The sequence below is a fragment of the Lissotriton vulgaris genome, chromosome 10 (genome assembly GCF_964263255.1).
Source record: "Lissotriton vulgaris chromosome 10, aLisVul1.2, whole genome shotgun sequence".
Taxonomy (NCBI): Eukaryota; Metazoa; Chordata; class Amphibia; order Caudata; family Salamandridae; genus Lissotriton; species Lissotriton vulgaris.
In genome coordinates this window covers 901,575,136-901,589,118 of record NC_141698.1, presented here as the reverse complement: position 1 = coordinate 901,589,118, position 13,983 = coordinate 901,575,136, and the positions used below count along the sequence as shown (strand labels likewise).

The window sequence follows — 13,983 nt, the reverse complement described above, 5'->3', positions numbered from 1 at the left end:
TTCATGTTTTTGTAAGGACCTCTTCCTGCATACCTTAACACTTTTCTCACAAAATGCCCTACTTAAAGTTTGTCCTCCCTGGGACCAGCTGGCCCGTTGACATCAGTGCCCTAAAATTAATTTTAGTCCTGGTGATGACATTTAAATCATGCAACAGGTCAAAATACCATTGACTCACATATATATAGCCTCATTTACCCTGTCTTTTTGTAATAATTTCTTCTCATGAGTCAGTTGTTCACTGGTATATCCACATCACCATCCCACGATTTGTGCACCATGTGATCACTCTGATGTTGTAAATTCAATACATACATCATTATTCTACTTTCATATATGTGCCAGCATAAACATTGTTTTGTTTATTTTGGAGGAGTCATACATCCATGAACTTCTCAGTAGCTTGAATACCTCCACGTGGACCATTGTTTTTGTGTTATTGTAACTTATCATTTGTTCATGTTTGGTGAACCAGGTAACCCTTGTGATTTTTATCCTCACATTTGTACCAGTCACAAGCAGAGAATTTGACAGTTGCCTCAGTCATTTTGGGGCAAAGACTTCACCTTTTAAATTGAAAAATAAATAATCCCCAAAGTCCATTAGTCTAGAATTGTATTGCAATGTTTCTTTTCTGCTCCATGTGGTTTGTGTATTAGTGCCCAGCAAATAGATAGATGTATGCCCAATTTGGGCCTCTTGGCAATGTGACTTAGTGCTCGGTGTAAGTGGATGGGATGTGATCGAGGCAATAGCAGTGTGTGTGGTTGATGGCTAAAGGGAGACAAAGCTCTGTTCACCAAAATCTTCTTCAGTGCCATCAGAAATGTTTTTGACAAAAATCTCAACCACTAACACTGTTACATACTTAATATACCAGATCTCATGGATATCCTGTCTGCTACCCAACCTACTCTGTCCATTGACTCAAATATAGATGTGGCTAAGTTTACTAATTAGATTAATTGATCAGTATCATGGTTGACTCTGCCAAGATCCAACATAAGCAATAAATTCAAGCCAACAGCACCCTGGTTTTCCCATGAGCTTAAGGCTTTTAGACAGAAATGCCACAGGAAAGAAAAGAAATGGAGAAGAAACAATAATCTAACCAATAAAACTAAATATAAATAAATGATTCAAGATTACAAAAAGTTAATAGTATACTCAGTATCTCACTGATATGATCTATCAATCCAAAAGCTCTTCAAGCGAACTTTGTAAAACTATCAACTCGCTCTCTACCTTTAGTTTTATTAATACAGTGACACCTAGTCAGTCACTGTGCGACAATCTAGCCAACTTTGTTAGGGATAAGGTTGCAGTCTATGGTGAATGACTTGAGACATCATAGTAAAACTGATGTCAAAGGAAAAAAAGTACTAGGATCGAGCAGACAAGAGCTCAATGAGTTCTCTCTTCATACTAATGAAGAAGTGTTTGAGCTTATTATCCATACTAAATCTGGAGCTCTTTCAGACCCCTAGCCTCCAAGAGTTCTACAAGGGGTACCAGAGACAGGTGCAGCCTCCCTCACTTCTTTAATAAATAGTATTATTATATCAGGAAAGTTTCCAAGGGAATGGAAAAAAGTTTCAATATTTCCGATGGTAAAAAATAATCTCTTAACTCTCTTCTGCCAATGCCAGCAAAGATTCCGGAAAAACAACCTAATACTACCCTTTTGGAAGTTTTCAATAAAAATTAAATTATTGATGAAGCCCCACATGCCTTTAGAACAAATCACAGCACTGAAATGGCGCTGGTTGCTGCCTCACAGAAGATAAGATCCATTATGAACAATGGGGGGGAAGGCTGCTGTCATTCTTTAAGGTCAGTCCGCAACCTTCGACACTGTTAGTCAGATGGTCCTGTTAGACCGTTTACAAATATAGGGTTACACAGCTCTGCGACAAATCTCCTCCAATATTTCCTTGTGAATAGAGAGCAGTCGATCTCCCTTGGGGGATTCTGATCAAAACCCTTTTCACTTCCTAACGGTTTCCGCAAGGGTCATCACTGAGCGCCACACTTTTTAATGTTTATGTGGCCCAGTTAGGCACATTAATCTTTTGGTTTTTCAACAATTTCATTAGTGAGAGACACTCAGACTAGTATGTCCTTTTCTAGGAATGTGGAGGAAATCTCCCACCACTTCAACAGTTACGTGGGTGAGGAAGTCAAATAGATGAAATGTACTAGTTTGAATGGGAACACAAAGAAAACCGAAATCCTTCTTTTTGAAAGAGACCTCTCATTTGGAAACTATCCTGGTAGCCCCAGTCTCTTGGCCCCCTTCCCACTCCTGTCTCCAAAGTAAAGTGGGAGTGATCTTTGACCTGGGCGTGATCTTTCATTTAGAGATCATGGTATAAAATGTACCTCTACATGTTTCTTCATTTTAAAAACTCGTAGCTACGCGAAGTGCACTTCCCACTATGCGAGCTACGTGAACTGCGTAGTGCACTGTGCAAAATGCTGTTTGCACTGGTTCCACAGTGGAGGGTGCTTGTCCGCACTGTGCAATCTTTACAAACCACATCTTGCACAGTGCAAGTGGTCGTTTTCTGCCGCTCGAGTAGATTTCTATTCGAGCTGCAGCTTTATCACCGCGGACTGGTAGTTTCTCATCGGGAGCGGTCGCGAGCATACTCGACCACTCGCAATGAGAAACCACACCTCCCCGTGTTGAGAATCTCGCCAGGAGGTTTATTTTCCACACTCGTGATCGGCAACTTGATGTTGCTGATTGCGAATGAGGAAAAAGTCTCGCCGGGATGTCATTTTGCTCGCTTGCGGTCGCCAACTTGACGTTGAGGATCACGAGCAAGCAAAAAAAGACTGTTACGCTATGCTACGCATGTTTGCACTGTGCTACGTGCAATTCGTGTGGTGCAAAGTAGCGCAAACTACGTGAGCGTAGTGTAGTACTTTGCCCAGGGTTACCTATTGTTAGATCAGGGGGTCTCTAGTTGGCAGAGGTAGGTTCCAATGTCCAAATAGGGACCCTTGCTTCTAGTCAGGGTAAGGGGGATACACTTTTTGGATAACCCCTGCTCACCCCCTTTGTAGATTGGCACGAGGGGACAGGCTTATCAAACTCAATGTGTAAAGTATTTGTACCAACATTCACAGTCACACAGTGAAAACACCACAATGGACTCAACACCAGTTTAGAAAAATAATGTATTTTTATCAGGACTACACAAGACCAAAATGACAAAAATCCAACATACACAGTTCAAGAATATGACTTTAGAAGTGTTCTAGGGTTTGCGTCAAAATAATCCAGAATTGCGTCAGTTTTAGCCCAAAGTACCTGTAGATAAGACAAAAGTTCCTAGTCTAGCATCAACTGCAGCGTCAAAAAAACAGGCTATGCGTCACTCCTGAGACCCTGGGGAGGCAATGCGACAACCCCGCTGCATGCAGCGGGTGTATTGCGACGAGTCCGGTCTGAATGGGGAGCGATGCGATACCTTGTATGGATTCCAGGGTGCAGCTTCTCCGGTAGGAAGCGTCTTGCACAGGCACAATGTGACGATCTTTGGGGCGGCGACGATCTTCGGTGCAGCTGCGATGCGCGGCGCAGCGTTGATCCTCTTCTGCAGCGGTCCCTTGATACTGGACGCTGGACTCTGCGAAAATATTCGCAGCGACGGGATGTGGTCCGCAAGCAAGCCGTGCGACGGTTATCACAGCGACGACAGGCTCTGCAACGATATTTGCAGCAACAGGAATCTTCCCGCACCGGGGCGATGCGCTCCGCAAGCAAACAATGCTTCAGTCTTGCAGCGGCAACAGGCGCTGAGATGATCTTCGCGTTGATGGGAATCTTCTCGCACTGTCGACGGTGCGGTCCGCAAGCGAGCGATGCATGCAAATTGTAGATTTTCTTTTTTTCTTCTTTCCAGCTCCCCAAACAGCGGAAAGCAACCTCCAGAGGCCCCACAAATTGATCAAGCACTCTAGGCAGGTCAGAACTCACACAGCAGAGTTCAGGGGGGAAGCTGGGGGTCAAGTCCTTTTGCTCCTGGGACTTCTTAACAGGAGGCCAGCTCTACTCAGGCCCTTGGAGATCTCTTCAAGCAAGGGGATACAGCAACAGCAAAGTCCTTCCTCTCTCCTTGGCAGAAATGCTACTGCAGGTCAGCCCACAAACACACATCAGGACAGTCCTTCCTCGTCTGTCTTCCAGCTTTTCTCATTGGCAGAGGTTCCTTCTTGATTCCAGAATGATTTAAAGTCTTGGGGTCTAGGTCCCAGTATTTATACCAATATTTTCTTTGTTCTCTGAAGTCAGAGAGGCCTTTGCCTAGTCCAAACCAGTTCTGGTCAGTCCTGGAGCACTCTGTGTACATGACTCCCTCTTTCCTTTCACAGTGCAGGGCAGAAACATCAGACGCACCACAGGGGGTGGAGCCAGCATTGTGGAAGGAAGGCACAGCCCTATTTAGGTCCCAGGCTCAACTCCTCCCACCCATCTACATGTAGATCTCTCTTTTCAGCTCTGTGCTGACTCACCCTGTCTCCTGGACCCACCGATCCCTGTCATTCAAAGTCCAGACAATCAATACACAACCTAGCAGGGGCAGGCTTGGATAGTTAGGCAAGAAAATACCTACTTTCTAAAATTGATATTTTCAAACACAGAATGTTGAAACCAACTTCACTAAAAAAATTAATTTTATTATTCAGGCATACTAAACTCGAATTTCTACCATGTTCCCTGGGTCAGTCAGGATTATAAGATGTTATAATCAAACTGCCCTTTCTGGTCTATGGGGAACAGGTAGCCTTGCAATAGTGAAAATCGAAAAGGGCTGTAATTCACTATCAGAACATGCCACACACATCAGGGCATGTCCTACCTTTTACCTACAATGCACTCTGCCCTTGGGCCTAACATAGGGGTGACTAATATGCAGAAAAGGAAAGGTTTAGGGACTGGCAAGTGGGTGCACTTGCCCAGTCAACATGGCAGTTAGCAACTGCACACAGGCACTGTGGTGGCAGGCCTGAGACACCATTTTAGGGCTACTCATGTGGGTGGCACAATCAGTGCTGCAGGCCCACTGGTAGCATTTGAATCACCAGCTCTGGCACACTCAGTGCACTTCACTAGGGGCCTACTGGTAAAACAAATAGGCCAATCATGGAAAACCAATCACAATAACAATGTATACAGAGAGCATATGCACTTTAGCACTGATCAGCAGTGGTAAAGTGCCCAGAGACCTATTGCCAACTGTGAGAAGTTGGCCTGGTATATAATGCTCACTAATTCTAGTGATCACTTTGTACCATACCAAGCAACCCTTATGATGATTGGTTGTAATTCAACCTTGTAGACCAGTTATCCTAGTGGTAACGTGGACAAAGCAGTCTTAGGCTAAACTCTGAAAGGCATGTGAAGCCAGCTGTAATACCATACACAACCCCCTTGAATACCACATGAAAGGGACACCACACAGATATATATTGAAAATATATATTGATTTATTAACTATAAAATCCCCTGGACTCTTTATGAGCACAGAAGCACAAGCGTTAAATCACAAGACAGTTTAAAATACACAAAAGTTACACAATATGGATGAGCCCTAGGGGCCACCTAAACCATATACTAAAAAAGTGGTATAAGAGATACCAATCAGAACGGAAACAGGCCTAGGGCCTTGGGAATAGCTGGAGCTATTCGAGACTAGCAGTGACTAAGTCAGGAAAGGCCCGCGGGACTCGGGTGCAGTGTTTAAAGTGCACGCACTCACCAATGGAAAGTCTATGGTGCGTAAAAAGTACAAAGTTAGATAGTTCGGAACCTTCCGAGTGACCTAGAACGCTGAAACTTAAGACACAGGCCCTTGAGATGTGTACCAGCGTAGGAACACCGGCGGAGCTGAGTTACCTCACCCACAGGAAGCGGGTGCACAGGGTCGAAGTAGTGTCGGGTTTCGCCACGCTGGTCGATGGTGCTTGGAGCTGAAGATGCTGCAGGCGGCTCGATGTGAAGAGTTCCGGTGGTTCCAAGGGTGGATCTGAAGTTGTGAAGACCTGAAAGCAGAGGGGACAATGTTCAAAGTCACTAGCCAGTGACTACCGTGGAACCAGATTGGAACCAGGCGATGAAGGGTGCAAACAGGCGTTGAGGTGTAGCTTCTCTCTGCAGCCACGTGGACACCGGGGATTGAGGACATCCAGGAGTCGGTCACGCGCTGTCCTACGCAGACTTCTCGCTGTTGGCGGTGTCGGCGACCTGATCAGAGCAAACAGGCCTTGGCTAATGCAAGCCACGCAGGAATCAAAAAATGCTTAACACTCGGACCAGCAAGGTCAGAGCGGGTGCTCCTTTTCACAGGAGCTTGGGCAAGTCTGGAGCATCTAGACTCGCAGTGTAGTTTGTCGGTTTCGTTGCTAAGATGGCCGCTGACCACGTGGCTAGTGGCCGGGATGGCGCGTCGAGTGGCACAATGCAAAAGGGCCCCACGCAGATCGTGGAGATGCTGGAGGGCTCTTCTTCGGTGCAAGGGCTGCTCGGTGGTGGGGGTTCTCAGTCCCTAAAGCACAACGTTGAGGGTGCCTTGGTTGCTGCGCAGTCAGCTTTTCGGGTGTCTTTCAAGAGGTCTGGTCCCACGTCACTCGGTGCCTCCACGGGTCCCTTCTTTGCAGGGACTGTGGATCGGGCTGTGAGAGGTCTGGGAGTCTGGGTCTTGTCAGGCTCTGGGCTCGGGCTCCGGCGGGAGGCGGCAGCAAAGCAGACGTTGAGTTGCTGGTTGGTGCCTGTGTTCACAGGGTGGCCACTCCTATGCCACAAGGGAGATTCTCTTCAGTCTTCTGAGCAGCAGAATGTCGAAGTCCAGTCTTCTTCTTTATTTCAAGTTGATTCAGGATGATCTGCTGTGCAATGGCACTGCTCCCACTCTTATTCCCAATCTGAGGGGTGGATCACCTACTAGGTCCCTCCTCTGGGTGGGACCAGGAAGGGGGGCGGTTACACCCCTTTCCTTTGTCCAGCTCCTCGCCAGGCCTGGGTCTGGAAAGTCCCAGGACCGGTTTGGACTGGCTTATGCACGGGGACACCTTGTGTGCTCGGGCATGTCTCAATCTATTCAGCCCTGTCCTACCCAATACACAAAACCCTGTCTGGGGTGGTGCTCGCAGCTCCCAAGGCAGGAAACCCTTTGTCCAAGCCTCCCTCGCTGGAAGGGCTCCCAGCAGCAGGAGGTCAGACTTGTGTCTGTGGTGGCAGCATCCATTTTGTGATGCTGAGGCTCTGGTTAACTTTAACCGGGGTAAAGGCTACACACATGTCGTGTCCCTCTAGAAGGGTGGAATGCTATCCCCGTCGACAGAACTGTCGAGGGGATAGTATTCCAATCCGTATGACACCTTACGCGACATGTTTTGATAAAGCCAAACCAAAGATAGCATATAACCGCGAGGATTATAATGCACTTAAGAGTATATGGTATGGCAATATCCCAGAACAGCTTAGGGAGTGGTTCCCGACAGCTGCAGACAGGCTCAGCTCATGATAGAGCACCATCTCACATATTTCCAAGCACTCTGCTTCCAGGATTGAAGAGGCCTTCCATAGGAGTGGCTGATAGGAACATATGTGCCCAGTTTAGGGTTAGATATAGGGATACTATATCTAAGCAAGAGGTGATTACACCAACTTACCCCAGCTGAGTGATCAGACAGTTGTGTCAAATATGGAGGCCAGGCCAGGGGTGGCACAATACATGCTGCAGCCCCTGGTAGGCCTTGGATGCACCTATGTCCTGGGTACCTATGGTACACTGTTACAGGGGCCAATAAGGTGAACCAGTTCCAATTGTGTATGCACCTAAGGTACATGGAGTCCATTTTAAGGAGAGAGCAATTAGCCTGGGGCCCTGAATAGCAGGATCCCAGGCCAACTATGTCAAAAACAAGCTAAACACCAGGCAAAAAGTTTGGGGGTAACCATAGTCAGATATCCACCTTCCTACACCAACAACCACAGGTCAGGAAAAACAAGGGAGGAAGAAGCAAAACGTTTGGGGATAACTCTGCAAAAAGGGCCATTTCCAACACATATTATATGCAGAAATCATTTGTCATTGCATTGCTACTGTCCAGGCTGGACTATTATAATGCCCGCTATCAGAGCATACAATAGAGTTCTCTTAAAGACTCCAGCTTCTGCAGAACGCAGCACCCCGCCTCCTCAAAAAATACCCTAATATCACACAGTATCTCAGGCCTTAGTGGAGCCTCATTGGCTCCCAGTTAAGAAACGTGAGGTCTTTAAGGCTCTTTGCACAACACATAAAGTACTTCACGGGATAGGCCCTGAATAGTTGAGGAAAAAGTTCACTGTGCATATATCAAGGAAAACTATGCGCTCTGCTGCACTGAAAACATTCACCATACCAAGATGCTATAAAGCATCCTGATGGGGGAGGAGTTGTATATATTCCTTGTGTAAATTGTGGGATAAATTCAATTGGGAGCTTAAGAATTAACAGAATCTTACTTGTTTTAGTACATTGCACAAGTCCTGGCTTTTCTCATCTCCTGTTTGAACCATTGGGTGCTTTTCTATCAGATACATCTCAGTGTCAATACTCCTTCAAGCATTTGTGTGCTTAATAAATATTATCAATATCAATATATTTGATCCTTTGAGACCCCATGCAGGAATGGCTAGAGTTTGCTGGCCAAGCAGAATGGCTTTGCTCAATAGACCTCTCTTTTCCTGCTGATGTCAAAGATAGGATTATTGACCCAAAGGGTGCAACTCTAAATAGTAAAGCTAGTCTGATTCAGCCTTCTCTTGGGACCGTGGGTTTGCATGGTTCGGATTTGCAGCTCCTTTGAAGGGGCAGATGAACATTAGAATAGCCATCTCGTGCTCTACTCCAGGGATATACCTGTGCAGGCTCATCCATATTCATCTAAAATATGTACTGGCCCTTTCTCCCTCCCCAAAGTGGGTCATCTGTTCTTCTGCACACAAATGCTTGCCGCTCAAAGGCACTTCTGGCTTTCTGAAACAATAACCCATAACTGTGAAAGCACACACGCTTGGTGATGTTGATGGAAATAAACTAATGTGTTTCATTTATATAATTTGTATTCCAAGTGTTGGTAATAAATGAGGTTTAAGAGGACAATGCAATGCAGTGTATTTCTTTGTCCAAGTTCCATTAGTTGGAAATTCAACATACTGCTTACTCATCTTAATAGCAATCTCCTCAGCAGTAGTTTTTCATTACAGTTAATAGAAGACATAATTAATCGAATCTGATTTAATAATGGCTCTTTGTACCAGCCCTGTGACATAAACTTTACCTTGAAAACATTTCAGCTTCACTGGGAGTGTGTTTAGTAACTAATAGCCTCAATCAAGTTTTTTAAAATAAAATATTTAAGCATGTTCCGTGTAGAGCTAGTAATGGTGGACAACACCATAGAAGAGAAATTAGATTCTGTTGCTTACAACACTTATGTGTTCAAAGATGTTGTGCATCCTACTCCATCCCTGAAAAGCAGATCTGAATAGGCAGTGTATGAGACACCTTTCCATGGCCAGCGGGGGTCCTTTCTGCCTCCATGCCCGCTTGTCTCACTTGTCTATCCTCACCCACCATGCTCTGCTTTCGCTCTCACTGTGAGCTTTCAGGGGAAGGGGCTTATCCAATTCCAGTTGGACCAATAATATAGGCCGAAGTTAAGGGGCCACCAGGTATCCTTTCTTTGGAGTATATTGGCTTTGAGTTCTAGGGAGCCTCACAAAATAAAAGCGCACAGCTTGTTTTCACTTCACCAGTACTTAAGAGGGGCATGCGTTTGACTTTGTTCAATCCATGCACATAAAAGATATGCATGAATGATACATGTGTTGGTTGAACCAGTGTTTGCACAAATTACGATTTAAATACTACTATTTTATTTTATTTCTTTTATAGCACTATACTGCCTTTGCTGTGTATAGTGTCATGGTGCTCTACATCACACATGTATATTATGCATTGACCATAAATCATATGTGTGTAAATCAATGTACAGGTGAGTTACAACGTGTACAGACGCACTGATATCCCTTGCATACTACCTTACTTGGTTAGTCCCGCCGCTTCTTGTTTTAGGACTTGTGCCTTGCTTCTGGGGTACCTCCTGCCTCCAAGCCCGGATGCTAGGCTCACATCGACAGTACCTCTCAGAAGTGCTAGATTTTTCAACATGGTCACCATTGGCTTCTCTGGATTCTGTTGTGACAAATCCACATTCAAGCATACTGATGCATATATAGGAAATGTCTCTGGCACCCCCTTGTCAAGGTGATTGTTATCTTACCCAGAAGAAGCTGATCGTTTCTTGGTCTTAGGGAGTTTAGTAATTGATGAGAAAGAGGTTTGTGGGTAATGTCCATGCAAGAGACCGTCTGATCTATCTATTTTAAGCTGCTCTCATTGAACAACTGTAACAGCATATGGTGTCCTGCAGGAGACATTAAACTCTCAGAAAGTTCTTTAAAGAAATAGCTAGATGGAAATGCTAAGCAAGGACACAGATGTTGGGAGCATACAGCTGTCCCTCTATACAAAGGAGAGACCGAGCTACTGGTGTGCTAACTCAAAATGCCAAATAATAATATGAAAATTAATTCGGACCATACAGGCGTTATATTATGTTATGTAATTGATATTTGTATCACGCGCTCTCACCCTGGAGGGTATTCAGATATCCAATAACTTGTTTGATACACACATCACCCAGCCCACTTTTGAGCAACAGTTGTATGTTCTGGGCCTTTAAATAAATACAATGCCACTAAACCTGATCAATTATTAACTATATGAGTAAGTGAAAGTTTGAGATATAAGGCAGATCCATAAGTTGACTGCTGTGATTTGGATAAACACCATACATAGCACGTGCAAAAGAAGAGGACCTCAAAAAGCATCAGGATGCCCTCATGATTATCAAGGCACTGCAGCAATCAAGATCTTGGCTAAGCAACAACGCGCTCAGTGAGAGAGCGCGAGACAATGAGGGAGCAGGTGGGAGAAGGTTGAAAAGACACAGGTGGTTCATGCGGAGACCAGCGCCATCTCAAATGTGAAAGGCACCTCCAATTAACGTGTACATGAGCTGCCTCTGAATAGAAAAAGAGAAGAAAGGCTAAAATCTAATTTGTCTCTGTAAAGGAAATGCTATTTGCCCACAAATGGGAGAAATTAATTTAAAGGGCGCTTTGGTTGAAGAGGCTAAAGAATGCATTGCCCTGGCAAGACCAAGCCTATCAGGCCCGCATGTGGAAGTTATATTTAATATCTATTATTTCAGAACTCTATCACTGGAATGACAGAATATGTTAATTTAGATGAAGAGTGTGGGATCAAAGAAAGAGATGCTATTACATTTTGCAAAGGGGACGCTTAACAGGTCAGGGAAGAAGGTCGTATAAAATATAGAACAAGCGCAGGCTGCCCTTCAAGCAATGAGCGAAAATACCTTCTAAAACAAGTCCATGGATTGCTTGTTGAAAAGGAAGATATGCCCGTTCAGTTTCCTGGTGTTTTATATGGTGCCAGCAGCCACATTTTGGATGCTTTGATTTGAACATGTCCCATGGTGACCCTGCCTGGATCATACAGTGGGTCCAGCACCCGCCACTGAAACACGCAGTAATCTGCGGGTCACGAGATCAAATCTCCCATCCCCAAGTTTGTTAAACTGAGTACCAATACGAGTAGTGACAATAACACTTTTATTACATTGCTCGAAAGTGTCAGAACGCTCCGTATGCAAATCTGGCTATTAATGGTATTGTGATAAGTGTCATTTGTTACTACCTGAGTACTTGCTCTGTATTGAAAATAACTCTTAGGAGGCAGATTGGCAAAGCCAGTGTTGTGCTAATGAAGCCTTTGGCCTTCTACTCCAGCCCCCAAATTCTCAGACAATGATTGGTGAGGGCAGCGAGGGCAGCTTCACACAGGAGTGCATTTCACCCTACGGGTTGGCGAGGCTAGTAAAATCAGATGGAATAATTGTGCTGTAACTGCATTTATTTACACCTTCATTCTGCATCTTTTAGTGAACAACGGTTGCAGGACAATTGCTGGCGTGCACGCCCCGCTCGAAAATACTTAATTGGTTAGTGGGTTTCATGCTATGACAGCAGACTTTTCTCATAAATAGAGGGACAACGTACATCTTGGCACAATGTTTGTACAATTATTTGATGTTTGTTTTCATCAGCTTGGGGAAGTCGCAACAGAATATGTGTTACTCATTTTTAACATCCCTTGCAAGCTATCACTTTTTAGGCATTCTATGTATATATGTGGCATTTAAATTGCACGAACCCAATCAAAAAGCAGTGTAGCTCCGCCTGTTCGGAAGATACACGATTAGATAATCTCAGGAAATTCAAATGAAGCTTTGATTAATGTCTTTTTTGTTTGGGTCTGAATTTTAATCTAACTAATTAAACCACACCACACTACAATCCTTTCCTTCCTCTTCAATTTCCAATCTCTTCAGTGTTGCAATAAAATAATTTGAACTACCATTTTTGTCTCATAAAATTAAGAGTTTACTATTGTGATTTTTCTTGAAACAAATCTAGTTTTAATGTGTGTTTGCTTCAATGGAATTTAAACAAAAAGCATGATACATTCAGCTGACAGTCTAATCCATCTGTTATTTACTACCTCTGGCAGTACTGGTGTTATAGATTATACTTGTCTTTCATACAGTGCTATACACTGCACAAGCATCTTTTCTAAACGTCTATAAATAACAAGTGCTATTGTTACCGAGTTGAATCATGCATCTGCTGACACTGGAAGGATGAAATGCTGAGTCATCTTAGCTGGATCTGAACCCTGATCTGCTGCTCGCCACATATTTCTTATGTCAGCGATTACCTTTTAATTGCTTGCGACCAGCATATGTTGTCTGGGTCCCTCGGGGGCCATTTGGTGAACCCAGTGTATTTTTGTTTTTTCTGGGTGATTCAATTTTCCTCTCAGCAAGAGCCTTATGCATAGTGTAGCTAGAATGTCATGCAATCTGTTTAATTAGCAATCAGTTACATATTTCATTAGTGCATCTGCAATTAGTTATATGGTCCTTGAGAAAACTCAAAATAAATTGCAGCATTACTCGGATAAAATTGACACCAGTGTGATTTGCTGTGCACTCCAGCACGGAGCATATAACCGAAATCCATAGGCAGTAAATGTTATGTTATGTTATGTTATTAATTTTTTATATAGCGCACGGATGCCGCAGCTTAGAGGCGTCCCGGCGCTTGGAGATCTGAATAACACAACACGAATAAGAAGGCAAAGACAGAAAAACAGACTAGACTGTGGAGAAGAGGAAGGTCTTCAAGGTCTTCCTAAAAAGAAACAGGTCTGGGATTGAACGGAGTGGAGCTGGAAGAGAGTTCCAAAGGTCAGCCGCCAGCACTGAAAACGAGCGACCACCCATTCTAGCCCGTTTAAAGCGGGGCACTGTGGCGAGGTTCAATCCAGCAGAGCGAAGAGCTCTAGCAGGAACATAGTGCAGAATAGTCTGTGATAGGATCGGGGGAGAGGCTAGTTTAAGAATTTTAAAAGTTAAGCAGAGGGCTTTAAACTTAACTCTTTGCTCAATCGGAAGCCAATGAAGATTCCGGATGGTTTGGCGAGCTGAGACAAATTTCGGGAGGCCGACAAGCATCCTAGCAGCCGCGTTCTGAACCCTCTGAAGACGGGACAGTTCGGCCTGATTTAGACCCAAAAACAGAGAATTGGCATAGTCCAGTCTGGTAAGAACCAGAGCCTGGACCATAATCTGTCTTGTCTCAGCATCAAAAAATTTAAAAATGGGTCTCAGACAATGCAAAGTACCAAAACATACGCCAGCCACGCGTTTGGTATGGGAGATAAATGAAAGCTTGTCATCAAACCACACCCCGAGGTTTCTGACTTCACTCAC

The 13,983-nt window shown here is 44.4% G+C and overlaps 1 protein-coding gene across 1 annotated transcript in view; it reads left to right on the top strand.

Annotated features, from left to right (window-relative positions):
- LOC147688983 (calcitonin gene-related peptide type 1 receptor-like) overlaps positions 1–13,983 on the top strand; it is a 2,326,554-nt gene that overhangs the window by 1,325,303 nt on the left and 987,268 nt on the right. The window lies entirely within an intron of this gene.